At 40.5% G+C, this 13,191-nt stretch overlaps 1 protein-coding gene across 1 annotated transcript in view; it reads left to right on the top strand.

Annotated features, from left to right (window-relative positions):
* The window catches only part of traf3ip1 (TNF receptor-associated factor 3 interacting protein 1), a 174,530-nt gene that overhangs the window by 115,566 nt on the left and 45,773 nt on the right, over positions 1-13,191 (top strand). The gene's annotated exons all lie outside the window — the stretch shown is intronic.

The following is a 13,191-nucleotide window of genomic DNA, read 5'->3' as shown; positions in this document are numbered from 1 at the left end:
TGAGTTGGGTCGGATACTAAACAAATATTTCGCAGTAGTATTTACTGGGGAGAAGGACATGGAAGCTAAGGAACTTGGGGAAATATATAGTGATGTCTTGGAAAAGAGTTCATATTACTGAAGAGGAGGTGCTGGATGTCTTAAAATGCATTATGTAAGACAAATCCCCATGCCCTGCTCAGATGTTTCCCAGAACTTGGTAGGAAGAGATTGCTTGGGCCCCTTTCTGTAATATTTGTATCATCAATAGCCATAGGTGAGGTGCTGGAAGAATGGGGGTTTTTCTGATGTAGTTCTGATGTAAGGAAAAGCCAGGGAACTATATAGCAGTGAGCCTTACGTCAGTAATGGATAAATTGTTGGTGCACATTCTGAGGTACAAAATTAACATGCTTTTGGAAAGGCAAGGACTGATTAGGGATCATCAACACAGCTTTATGCATGGGAACTTGTCTCACTAACTTGATTGAGTTTTTTGAAGAAGGTTGGTGAAGGCAGAACAGTAGATGTTGTCAATATGGACCTAAGCAAAATGTTTGACAAGGTTCCACATGGTAGACTGGTTAGTAAGGTTAGATCACATTGAATCCAGCGGGTGCTAGCCAATTGATCTCAAAATTGACTTGAAATGTAGGAGATAGAGGGTGGTGGTAGAGGGTTGCCTTTTGGATTGGAGGCCTGTGACCACAAGGAGTGGTGCTGGGTCCACTCCTTTTCATAATTTATATAAATGATTTGGATACAAATATAGGAGGCACAGTTTGTCAGTTTGCAGATGACACTAAAATAGGTGATGTAGTGGACAGTGAAGAAGATTACCTCAGTACAACGGGACCTTGATAAGGGTTAATGGGCTGAGAAAGGGCAGATGAAGTGTTGCATTTTCGTAAGGCAAACCAGGGCGTAACTAGTTGCCATATTCTAGTTGAGGTTGGATTGGTGTGTTAGACAAGTTCAACCTAACCGCCTTGCTTTTACACACTATGCCCTTATTAAAAAGCCCAGGATATTTTTATTAACAGCTTTCCCAACTTATCCCAACAATCTTTAATGAATTGTGTACATACACAACTGGATCCTTCATCTTGTATCCCGTTTAGAATATTATCCATTGTAGATTAGATTACTTACAGTGTGGAAACAGGCCCTTTGACCCAACAAGTCCACACCCCTACACCTAATACTATGGGCAATTTAGCATGGCTAATTCACCTAACCTGCACATCTTTAGACTGTGGGAGGAAACCGGAGCACCCGGAGGAAACCCACGCAGACAAGAAGGAGAGAATGTGCAAACTCCACACAGATAGTTGCCCGAGGCGGGATTTGAACCCGGGTCTCTGGCACTGAGGCAGCAGTGCTAACCACTGTGCCACCGTGCTATCTCTCATATACCTTCCATTAAAATGTATCACCTTTCATTTCTCAGCGCTGAACTTCATCTGACATCTGTGTACCCAGTCTGCTAACTTGTCTGTGTCCTTTTGTAGTTCTAAACTATCCTCCTCCTAGTTTACCATGCTTCTGAGTTTTGATTCATTCACCAATTTTGGAATTGTGCTCTATACCAAGGTCTAGATCATTAATATATATCAGTTGAACTTGCCTTTACCACACTTCCAGGCAGTGCATTCTATTTCCTAACTAGTCGCTGACTGAAAATGTTGTTCTTCCTAAACTTACTGTTCTCTGTAATCTATAGGTTTTATTAATAGGTAGGGTCAGAGTAAGGGAGAAAGTCACTAAGTCTAAATTGGGATTACTCTGCATGTATTTTTGTAACTTTGCTCCTTTCTCCCTTACTCTGACTCCAACTATTACCTTATCTATTCTCTATTCCAATGCTATCCATCTCTCCCACCCTGCTGTATTAGTTCAAATTGTCCTCAATAGTACCAACAAAATGACCAACAAGGAACTCTGTTTCAGCTCTGTTCAAGTACAAGCTGTTGAATTGTATAGTTTCTGTCTACCCAAGAGCCTGTCCTAAGAATCTAAATCCCTTCTCTCTGCATTGATTTTCCAGCTACTCATTCATCAGTCTTGTCCTCATTTCTGTATTTGCTGATGATACTGAGACTAATCGAAAGATGACTATTTTTGAAGTCCTGATTGTCTAAACTCTGAATTCAGCTCCTTTTAGCTCTCAGATGGCACCAGATGTGCACTCTGCCGTTGCTTTATTTATTAGTTGACGCTTTCCTTCTGCTAAAAAAAACTTGTCAACGCTAAAATATTTGACAACTACTAAATCTTATTAGTAGTGGTAAATATTAGACTCAACATAATTCGCAAGTTAATATAAGCCTAACTTCTACTCATTGTTCTTTATTACTTCTACTGAGCATTTTTTTTCTAAATTTTAATCTGCCAGTTATTGAAGTGCAACCCCTGAGCTGAAATACACAGTCAGCTATCTGCTTCACTGTGACATTACACCTCTTTTATTCTCTTTTTGATTGGGAACTGTTACTAATTACAAGCAGCAGTTAGTCACAGGTCTCGGGATTCTTGTCTTCCTCTTGGTAGTGTATCCGTGCTAGTTTATGCTGTTGCAACTAAAATCTCATCCTCTTCTGCACTGGTCACTGTCCCCCTGAGCCCAATGATTTGTGTTGGTCTGACTGAACTCTTGCTTTCCTTCTGTGTACTGTCTACATCTCTGCTAGTTTGACTGAACTCTCATCTTGTCTTTCCATATTGTTTATAGCCTTGCTGGTCATGCTGGTATGCTCTGTTCCAGCTGTATGTTGTTTAGATTTTGGTTATAGTGTGTTGAGACAAAGTAAAGAGAAACTGTACCCTACATGTGCTAGGTAGGTATGCTGAAGCACAACAATGTTTTTTTTCTGACACCTTGCTGGGGTGTCCTGGTAGATATCAAGCACCACTGTTCCCAGAGTTGTCGCAAAGTTAAAGATTTTTAAAAATCCACAAAATTCCCCAGTTTACTTATTTTTCAGACCCACGTTGACAGAAGGCACAAACCAGGTTCTTGTACTTGACAAGAATAACTATTAAAAGTAGATAGACTCTAGCTGTAGGTAAGTAATTATGAATCGTCAGCATAAAAGTCTGCCGCTTAAGTTCTTATACCCTTCTCAACTCCCCCATCTTACTCACAGATGCAGACAGAAAAAAAGCATGTTATGGATGGAGGGGAAACTGGGAAAGCAGTTCAGTGGTCTCTCTTCATGGAATCTGCTGACATGGTTCTTGTGCTGATCAGAATGCTGCTTCTCAGTCTTCTTTCTCTGGATTCTTGCACTGGTTTGCAAGCTTTGCAAGAACTTGCAGCTTATGGCAACTGCTGGAGGAAAGTTAAACTTGTTTTCTTCAGGCTTAAAGTGGGTTTAATTGCAGAGAGCAAAACACTCCTGAGCTGGTGGGGATCTAATAGCTTTTCACTATTTTATCCATAACTTCAAACTGATCAGCTATCTGACAAACAAGAATCAGTAACTGGTCCACAGACTAATCAGTTACTTGTTGCTGCCTAAATCTCCTTTTCTGTATTCTCCTTGTTTCCAGCTTGTCTGCAAACTACATTTCAGCTATTGCTTGAACAAGCAGCTGTATACAGTAAATGGTACTTACAATAAGTGTCGGGTTACATGCTATCCAAAGATACAGTAATCATTCAGCAGTCCTTGGTTTTTAAAACTGTTTTTTCTCCTAGTTCATTTCACAATCAAAATGCAGAAAACTGAAACAACATGATCACTATTTTGTAGATGGGGAGATTTAAACAATTAAAGCCGTGTAGGACCCTGCTATGACGTCTCTGTCATAAGACTCTCTGGGGTACATTAGAAGTTGATTACCAAATTTTAATTTGGATATCAATCCATGTGCACAAAATGTCAATGTCAAAGCTTCATGTGTCACATCCTCGTATGGAACTATATTCCTGATACTCTCAACTATCAGTCTTCTCCTTGTATATAGGAATTCAAATATAATATTCATTTATTCACTTGCTGAACTTGGCTTTTGGAACAAACATTAAGCTTTAGGAAGCCTGAGGCCTGTCCATTGATGTCCTGGTTGTCTAAATGTTTCCATGATTTGAGTAATTACCAAGGTTATTGTCTTTAAGCTAGACTTGTTTCCAGCATCCAACCTGTTATTCATTTTATATAATGTTGCAGATAAAGAACTTCCTGGAAATAGTGCACCAATAATGAAGTCCCACTTTCCCACAAGTTGTGACAAAATATGCAAGAGAGTAAAAATTCTAATGAGACCACCAAAACCGATAACACTTAACTTCCACAAGATCCGTAAAAACTGTAGTCCTTCAAAATCCCAAACATACTGAATCACAATTAAGACTGATGAAAGACAAATGATTTAATCCATAACATGGCTGAAAAACAACTATAGGTTGTGTAAAATAAGAATCCAGAGATCAAAAGACAAGACCACAAGACAGAATGTAATTTATTTTTCTGTTCTTTTGAATTTGCAATGACAATGCAATTGCCCATATCGTGATGCATGTCCTTCACTTTGATAGTTGATCAGTTGACCTTAGGTCTTTTCAAGTATGATTTCTTTCTTCCTTAAGCTTTCGAGGTTTTCTGTTACCCATCCCTGACTTGCACGAGCAAACTTGTGCATACGTGTGTGCACGTGCTATTTGTAGGTTTTCAATGATTTCACTCTGCTTCTTGGCACTTTGTCTTTTTTAAAACACAACTAATCAGCTTTATGCCAGCTGAATTTCCTTAACCTGAAAAATTCTTGGTACCATTCAGTCTCAACTTTTTCTTCTTTTTGCTCCCTAAAGCCAACATTGTATTGCACAGCTCAACAACATACAAAATGAGATTTTCAAATTCCAAAACTTTGCTTTTATTTTGATTAAAGCAGTCCAACTTCCATTTCAGTTCACAGTCCCAGAAAATTAAATATGTGGTCTTTTACAGATTTGAAAGCTTACACTTGTTTCATTAGACTTTTAAGCGGCTTGTCTTTCCCCCACATTTATTTCAAAAGTAAAATGGCTTGCAAATTCTGGATATCAGCCTCAGACTCAACAGATTCTTAAGGTTTTTTACTTAAGTATCTGACTTTTTTCTGATAGGTCTTAAAACTTATGAAGCATTTACAAGTGATAGTCACATGATACATATTAATAATCTGGCAAAGTAATTTGATACAGCTTCCAAACCCAATAACTATTTTTCTTTGTCTTTGTTGAAATATTGGAGTATACTAAAGGTTAATTATACATTTCCTGTACTAAAATTATATATTTAGAACACGTAGCATTCACGTATTCTTCTAAGTCATTTCAAGGAAGGGTTATAAAGGAAGGTGCTAGCCATGCTGCTCTTTGTAGCACATTCTGAATCACAAGTTTCTGGATTTAAGTCCAACACTTGTGGCTAAGTTTTAGTGTCCTCATAGGCGTGCTGTAGTGGGAGTGGGGGAACATGTAAGTTATGATACATGAGTAACGCATTGCCTTGCTGTCCACCCCAGCCCCATCTGGTCTGATAGTATAGGCTGTGGGTACAGGGCTGACAAGCTCATCTGCCATTATGTCTGTTGTAGTCCATAAGTAGTTAATCAATGACCACTTTTCGATCTTCCTCCACTGGCAGTTCACACATAATGTCACCGTGGAACAGCCTTTATAAAGTTAGTCAGTTTGAGACTGATATTAATAACCGGACTGGAGGTGGGTTATGGGAGGAGACAAGCAACATAAGTCTGCAAACCCTCTTCCCTTAGTGTAGTACTGAGAGAGCACTACATTGTTCTAAGCACAACTTTGCAGTTGTTATTTTCAGGCAAGAACCCACTTGCCTTTTTGAGTAAATGGAAAAGATCCGAGATTCGAGATCTATTTTAAAGAAAACTCAAGAAATTACCTCCGTTTCCTGGCCAACATCAACATAAAAGCTGGTAATTTCTTGGGCACAAATTTGCTGCGTTTCCTACATTATAGCAGTGGCTAAATTTTTAAAAGTACTTAATTGGCTTTAAAGTATTTTGACACTTCGAGTGGCTGTGAAAAGTATTATATTCATGGCAGTCTTCCTCATTTATAAAATTTAATACTGAGCCAAGTAAGGTGATACTAGAGCAGATGACCAGAAGCTTAGGAAGTAAATCTGGAGCTTTGGGTCTTGGTGGCTGAAGACAATGATGGAGCAATGAAAATTGTAGATAGGAAAGAGACCAGAATTGGAGAAATGCAGATTCTTTCTCAGACAGTATTCTAAATTGGAATTGTAGAGCTGGAAAAGATTAGGGAGCAAGGGAGTGAGTAGCAAAGTCATTGATGGATTTGAAAACTAGCATGAAAATTTTAAAATTATGTAGTTGGTTCTAAAGCAATACAGATTAGCAAACATTGGTGTGTTAATGAGACTTCATTTGAGTTAAAGTACAGCCAGCAAATATTTGGATAAACTTTGCTGACACTTAACACACCTGCCACAGTTTTTCTTTTTTCACACTATTGGTTGTATTTGAATATTTTACCATAGCCACAATCACATGAATTTGATAACTATTTCAGTACTTGCTGGGGCTGGAAATCTGTTTGGAGGACTCAATCATGGAGCTACAGTAAAGATATGCATGGATTTGGGAGTTAACAGCATGTTCAAGAGATATGTTAGAAACAGGATGTTGTTTTCCAAGACAAGGTTCACAACTTTTATTTTTGAAGGGGCATTGATGACTTGAAGATTTCAAAGAGAAGGGATAGTAACTGAGGAGTGGGAACTGTTAACAACCCAGCTGACCCTGAAGCCAGTAATGGAGGTTGAGTGGTCGGCAGTTTAGTAGAATTAGAATTGATGAAGCAGGAGGTAGATATCATGAACAACAAGAGCTTGAAGCAGCTATGAGGGGAAGTAGGAGAGAAACTGGATGGTACAAAGTCAGGGTTAAGGCAGGGAAATTTTAAAGGAAATTTTACTTGGTTGGCTAGGAGATGTGAAGTAACTGATAAAAGCAACTGAATTGACAATTTCAATTTTAGTGTTAAAGAACTCCATTATCGATCGGCTTGTACGTCATGGAGGTGAGAGTGAAGGAGGTGGGAGAGAGTATAAGGAAGATTGAGTACAGCAGAAAAAACAGCAAGAATTATTTTTGCATTCCAAAGTGATCCTAGCATAGCAAACAGTTTTAGCAGAAAAGTACAAGATAATGCTTTATCAAAAGTGAAGATGAGGCCGAAATTGCTTAATAAATAGAGGGTTAAAGGCCAAGAGAGATTATTTTGAAAGTGCTTCAGAACAGGGGATTTGAGAAGAGAAATCTGCAAAGAAACAATTAGTGAAGGCTTTATTTATAATGATACCATAGATGACAAGGTCATTAATTGTAAAATCCTGGTACAGAATGAATCTGAAAATATGCCACCTTAGTATACAAAAGCACTTTTTAACAATAAATTTCATACTTTTTACATCTGATTTTTGGCCATATGCTGAATTCACAACTGAAGGCACAAGTTCCCTCCACTGGCCCTGATCAGCCTTACTTCACTCTGACATCCTCTTGTTCCTCACATAAGAGTAGAAAGCCTTGGGGTTTTCCTTCATCCTACTCACCAAGGCTTTCTCATGCCCACTTCTAACTCTTCTAAGTCCATTCAGATCCTTTCTGGCTACCTTGTAATCCTCTAGAGCCCTCTGTGATCCTTGCTTCCTCAACCTTTAAAGTAAGCATCCTTCTTCCTCTTCATTAGATGTTCCACATCTCCTGTCATCCAAGGTTCCTTCATCCTAATATCCCTTCCTTGCCTCACTGGGACAATTCTATCCAGCACTTGCCAGCAAGTGTCCCAAACAACCTCCACATTTCTGTCGTGCATTTCCCTGAGAATATCTGTTCCCAATTTATGCTCCACAGTTCCTATCTAATAGCATTGTAATACCCCCTCCCCCAGTTAAATACTTTCCCGTACCATCTGCTCCTATCCCTTTCCATGACTGTAGAAAAGGTCAGGGAGTTGTGAACACTATCACCGAAATGCTCTCCCACAGAGAGATCTGACACCTGACCTGGTTCGTTGCCAAGCACCAAATCCAATATGGCCTCTCCTCCAAACGGCCTATCTATATATTGACTCAAGAATCTATAGAAACTTCCCAGTAAAGTGACTGACACTTTCCTGTTTCTGACTTCCATCCATAAGGACTCAGTAGACAAATGCTCTTCGACCTCCCTATCTGTAGCTGTTTACTGTCCCTGATTAACAATGTCACTCCCCCACCTCTTTTACCTCCCTCTCTATTCCTTTTGAAGCATCTAAACTTATTCAAGAAAGGATCAAGACAGAAGATGGAAAATTATAGGCCGATTAGCCTAACCTCAGTTGTAGGTAACATTCTAAAATCCATCATTATGGGTGAAATTTAAAAATTCTTGGAAGTGCAGCGTCTCATTAGAACAAGTCATTATGGATTTGGTAAGGGGAGGTCATGTCTGACAAACCTGTTAGAATTCTTTGAAGAGGTAACAAGTAGGTTAGACCAGGGAAACCCAGTGGATGTCATCTATCTAGACTTCCAAAAGGCCTTTGATAAGGTGTCTTATGGGAGGCTGCTGAGTAAGGTGAGGGCTCATGACGTTCGAGGTGAGCTACTGGCATGGATTGGGGATTGGCTGTCTGACAGAAGGCAGAGAGTTGGGATAAAAGGTTCTTTTTCGGAATGGCAGCTGGTGACAAGTGTGGTCCCTCAGGGTTCAGTATTGGGACCAAAGCTGTTCCCTTTATATATTAATGATCTGGATGAAGGTGACAGGAGACATTCCGGTGAAGTTTGCCAATGATACAAAGTTAGGCAGACAGGCAGGTAGTTCTGAGGCGGTGGGGAGGCTACAGAAAGATTTAGACAGTTTAGAAGAGTGGTCCAGGAAATGGCTGATGAAATTCAACGTGAGCAAATGCAAGGTCTTGCACGTTGGAAAAAAAAAGAGTACAGACGTGGACTATTTTTTTAAACTGTGAGAAAATTCATAAAGCCAAAGTACAAAGGGATCTGGGAGTGCTAGTCCAGGATTCTGTAAAGGTTGATTTGCAGGTTGAGTCTGTGATTAAGAAAGCAAATGTAATGTTGCCATTTATCTCAAGAGGGTTGGAATATAAAAGCAGCGATGTGCTTCTGAGACTTTATAAAGCCCGAGTTAGGCCCCAGTTAGAATACTGTGTCCAATTTTGGGCCCCACACCTCAGGAAGGACATTCTGGCACTGGAGTGTGTCCAGTGGAGATTCACACGGATGATCCCTGGAATGGTAGGCCTAACATATGATTGGCTGAGGATCCTGGTATTGTATTCATTAGAGTTTAGAAGGTTGAGGGGAGATCTAATAGAAACTTACAAGATAATGCATGGCTTAGAAAGGGTGGAAGCTGGGAAGTTGTTTCCATTAGACAGGGAGACTAGGACCCGTGGGCATAGCCTTAAAATTAGAGGGGGTAAATTTAGAATGGAAATAAAGAGACATTTCTTCAGCCAGAGAGTGGTGGGCCCTTGGAATTCATTGCCACAGAGTGCAGTGGAGGCAGGGATGTTGGGTGTCTTCAAGGCAGAGATTGATAAATTCTTGATCTCGCAAGGAATTAAGGGACACTGGGATAGTGCAGGTAAGTGGAATTGAAACACCAAACAGCCATGATTAAAATATGGAGTGGACTCGATGGGCCGAATGGCCTTGCTTCCACTCCTATGTCTTATGGTCTTGTGGAACATCCAATAACCATTCCTGCCCCTGAGATATCGAAGTCTCTATAATGGCCACAACATCGGAGCTCCAAGTACTGATCCATGCTCTAAGTTCGTCACCCTTATTCCTGATGCTTCTTGATAAAATAGACACACTTCAACTCTTAACACTGACTGCATCTTTGCTCTATCAACTGTCTATCCTTCCTTACAGACACTCTGCACGCAGTATTTGCCTGTCAGCAGCTACCCCATCTTCTGATCTGTAGCTCTGGTTCCTATCCCCCTGCCAAATTAGTTTAAACGCTAAATTGCCAAAGAGATTAAAAACAAAAACTTTACCATACCAACCCTCCATGTGGAGTTTTCTTTTAAAGTTAGAGGAGCAGAATGGGTGGGAGACACTACACGTGTAGTGTTTCAGGTTTAGCACTTACCCTGCAGTCCCTGTGTCTGCTTCTGCTTCTGTTCAGCCTTTGCTCTGCTGAGTCACGAGGTTAGTATTTAGCCTTCTGAGAAAATAGTTTTTCCCCGTCTGGGACCTCAGTGGCATTCCTTTTATTTTTAAGACGTGTCTCCTTCTAGACTGAGAACTGTAGGGGCCCTAATACTAATTCTTGCAATGCCCCACTAGTCTCCCTGTTAACATGAGAATGACCCTTTTTTTTTCTATTCATGCCAGTACATTATATCCTATCCCATGTTCTTTAATGTTTCTACCTTGTCTCTTGTGGTAGAAGTTATCAGAAGCCTTTTTGAAAATCTAAGTATACTGCATCCATCAGCTTTCCTTTATCAATTTTGTTAGTAACATTTTCAAAAAATCAAACTAGACCAAACATGGTTTTGTTTTTGGAAATGCATGCTGACTATGTCCAAAGAGACCATCAACCAAATGTCTATCCTATCTTCTGGAATACCTTCTAGCATTTCCCCTATTCTTGATATAAAGCTATCGGTTCTGTAGTTCCCTGTTTTCTCTCGTTTCCTCCTTAAATAGTAAGGCAACACTTGCTACCTTCCAATCCACAGGTTCGCTGATCTTTTTTTGAGTTTTTGCAAGTTGAAGGAATGTATTGCTGCTCTAAGTCAGGCAATAGTCCTTTAAAGACTTGAGAAAGCAAGAAGCAAGCGACAGGAATGCTGGGACTTAGGAGCTTTGGAAACCCTGCAGGGGTAACAAGTCCTTCAAGCGTTGGAGAGGCTAAAGGAAGGTCACCTGAAGTAAACCAGCAGGAACCAGCAAAGAGGCTGAGAACTGGGACAAGTCTCCTGGCCCTGATGCTAAAAGTGATGGCAGGAGAAATAGCAAATGCACTTGTAATTTCCCAAAATTCACTGGACTCTGGGGAAGCTCCAGCAGATTGGCGTCACATTTGCTGTTTTCGACTGTTTAAAACAGGAGTTAGACAAAAGGTGGGGAATTATAGACCAATTGGCTTAACTTCTGTAGTGGGGAAAATGCTTGAGTCTGTTATTAAAGAAATAGCAAGGCATCTAGATAGAAATTGTACCGTTGGGCAGACACAGCATGGGTTCATGAAGGGCAGGTCATACTTAGCTAATCTTTTGGAATTCTATGAAGACATAATGAACACAGTGACATCAGGGACCCATTAGATGTGGTGTATCTATATTTCCAAAAGGCCATCAACAGGGTGCTGCACAAAAAGCTGCTGCATAACATAAAGATGCAAGGAGTTACAGGCAATATATTAGCAAGGATAGAGGATTGGTTAACCAACAGGGAGCAAAGAATGGGAATATATGAGTGCTATTCTGGTTGTCAATCAGCGACTAGTAGTGTGCCTCAGGGATCAGTGTTGGGACTGCAATTATTCATAATTTACATAGATGATTTGGAGTTGGAGACCACATGTAGTGTGTCAACGTTTGCGGAAGACACTAAGACGAATGTTAGAGAAAAGTGTGCAGAGGACTGCGAAACTTTGCAAAGGGACATAGATCATTTAAGTGAGTGTGCTAAGGTGTGGCAGATGGAGGACAATGTTAATAAATGTGAAGTCATTCATTTTGGTAGGAATACCAGTAAAAAGGATTATTACTCAAATGGTAAAAAATTGCAGCACACTACTATGCAGAGAGCCCTGGGTGTCCTTGTGTATGAATCACAGAAGGTTGGTCTGTCGGTAATGAGGAAGGTAAATGGAATTTTGTCCTTCATTGCTAAAGAGATTGAGTTTGAAAGCAGAGGAGCTATGTTGCATCTGTACAGGGTGCTGGTGAGGCCACACCTGGAGTATTGCGTGAATTTTGTCCTCCTTACTTGAGAACGGATGTACTGGCACTAGAAGGGGTACAGAGGAGGTTCACTAGGTTGATTCGGGAGTTGAGGGGGTTAGATTGTAAGGAGACACTGAGTAGACTGGGATTATATTCATTGAAATTTAGAAGGATGAGGGGGGATTTACAGAAACATATAAAATTATGAAGGCAATAGATAAGATAGAAGTAGAGAGGATGTTTCCACTGGCGGATGAAACTAGGACAAGAGGACATAGTCTCAAAATTAGGAGGAGCAGATTTAGGACTGAATTGAGAAGGAGCTTCTTCACCCAGAGGGTTGTGAATCTATGGAATTCCTGCCCAGTGAAGTAGTTGAGGCAGTAAGTGTTTTTAAGGCTAAGATAGATAATGTTTTTGAACAATAAAGAAATTAAGGGTTATGGTGAGTATGTGGAGCTGAGGCCATGAAAAGATCAGCTATGATCTTATTGAATGGCAGAGCAGGTTCGAAGGGCCAGATGGCCTATTCCTGCTCATAGAACATAGAACAGTACAGCACAGAACAGGCCCTTCAGCCCACGATGTTGTGCCGACCACTGATCCTCATGTATGTACCCTTACATTTCTGCTCCTAGTTCTTACGTTCTTATGTTTGGAAGCCTTAATGGGGCAACAAAACCCATAAGATTTCAGGTCACCAAGGAAGGATCATCTGGTTTACACAGGGCTGCAGCAAGCCATACATGTCAGAAAGGGTGAGGACAGATGGAGGTATGAAGGACTGGACTTGACCAGTAGCCTAAAAGAAGGCCGGCTGGGGCCAGATAAAGTGACAATAGACGACAGACCAGACACATAGCTCTCTTTCACAGATACCTCCATGGTAAAATTGCAAGAGGGCCATTTTATTTCTCAAATGGGTAAGGAGAAAGTGAGGGTGAAGCATAACTTTGTTGAAAAGCTGCAGGGGAGTTTAGTAGAAGCTGAACTGATGGCAGTAGTGTTTGTGCAAATGGAATAGTTTCGGGGTAAACTCATTTGAGAAAACAAAGGGAAAAGGGAGGGGAACATACCTCCCAGCAGACACCACTTATGAGGCTCTTGTTGGCATGCCAGTAAACACAGAATTACCATTTGGAGATCTATGGTACAGAACCAAGTTTCAGACCTCAACTAGTCCAGTCGCTAATCAAAGTAAAATGAGGGTAAGGTCCTGGATGCAGCTTCAGAGACCTGCAGAGGCA

Source organism: Chiloscyllium punctatum, chromosome 10 (genome assembly GCF_047496795.1).
Source record: "Chiloscyllium punctatum isolate Juve2018m chromosome 10, sChiPun1.3, whole genome shotgun sequence".
Lineage (NCBI taxonomy): Eukaryota > Metazoa > Chordata > Chondrichthyes > Orectolobiformes > Hemiscylliidae > Chiloscyllium > Chiloscyllium punctatum.
Note: the sequence above shows the minus strand (reverse complement) of the source record. Positions and strands in the feature narration are given on the sequence as shown.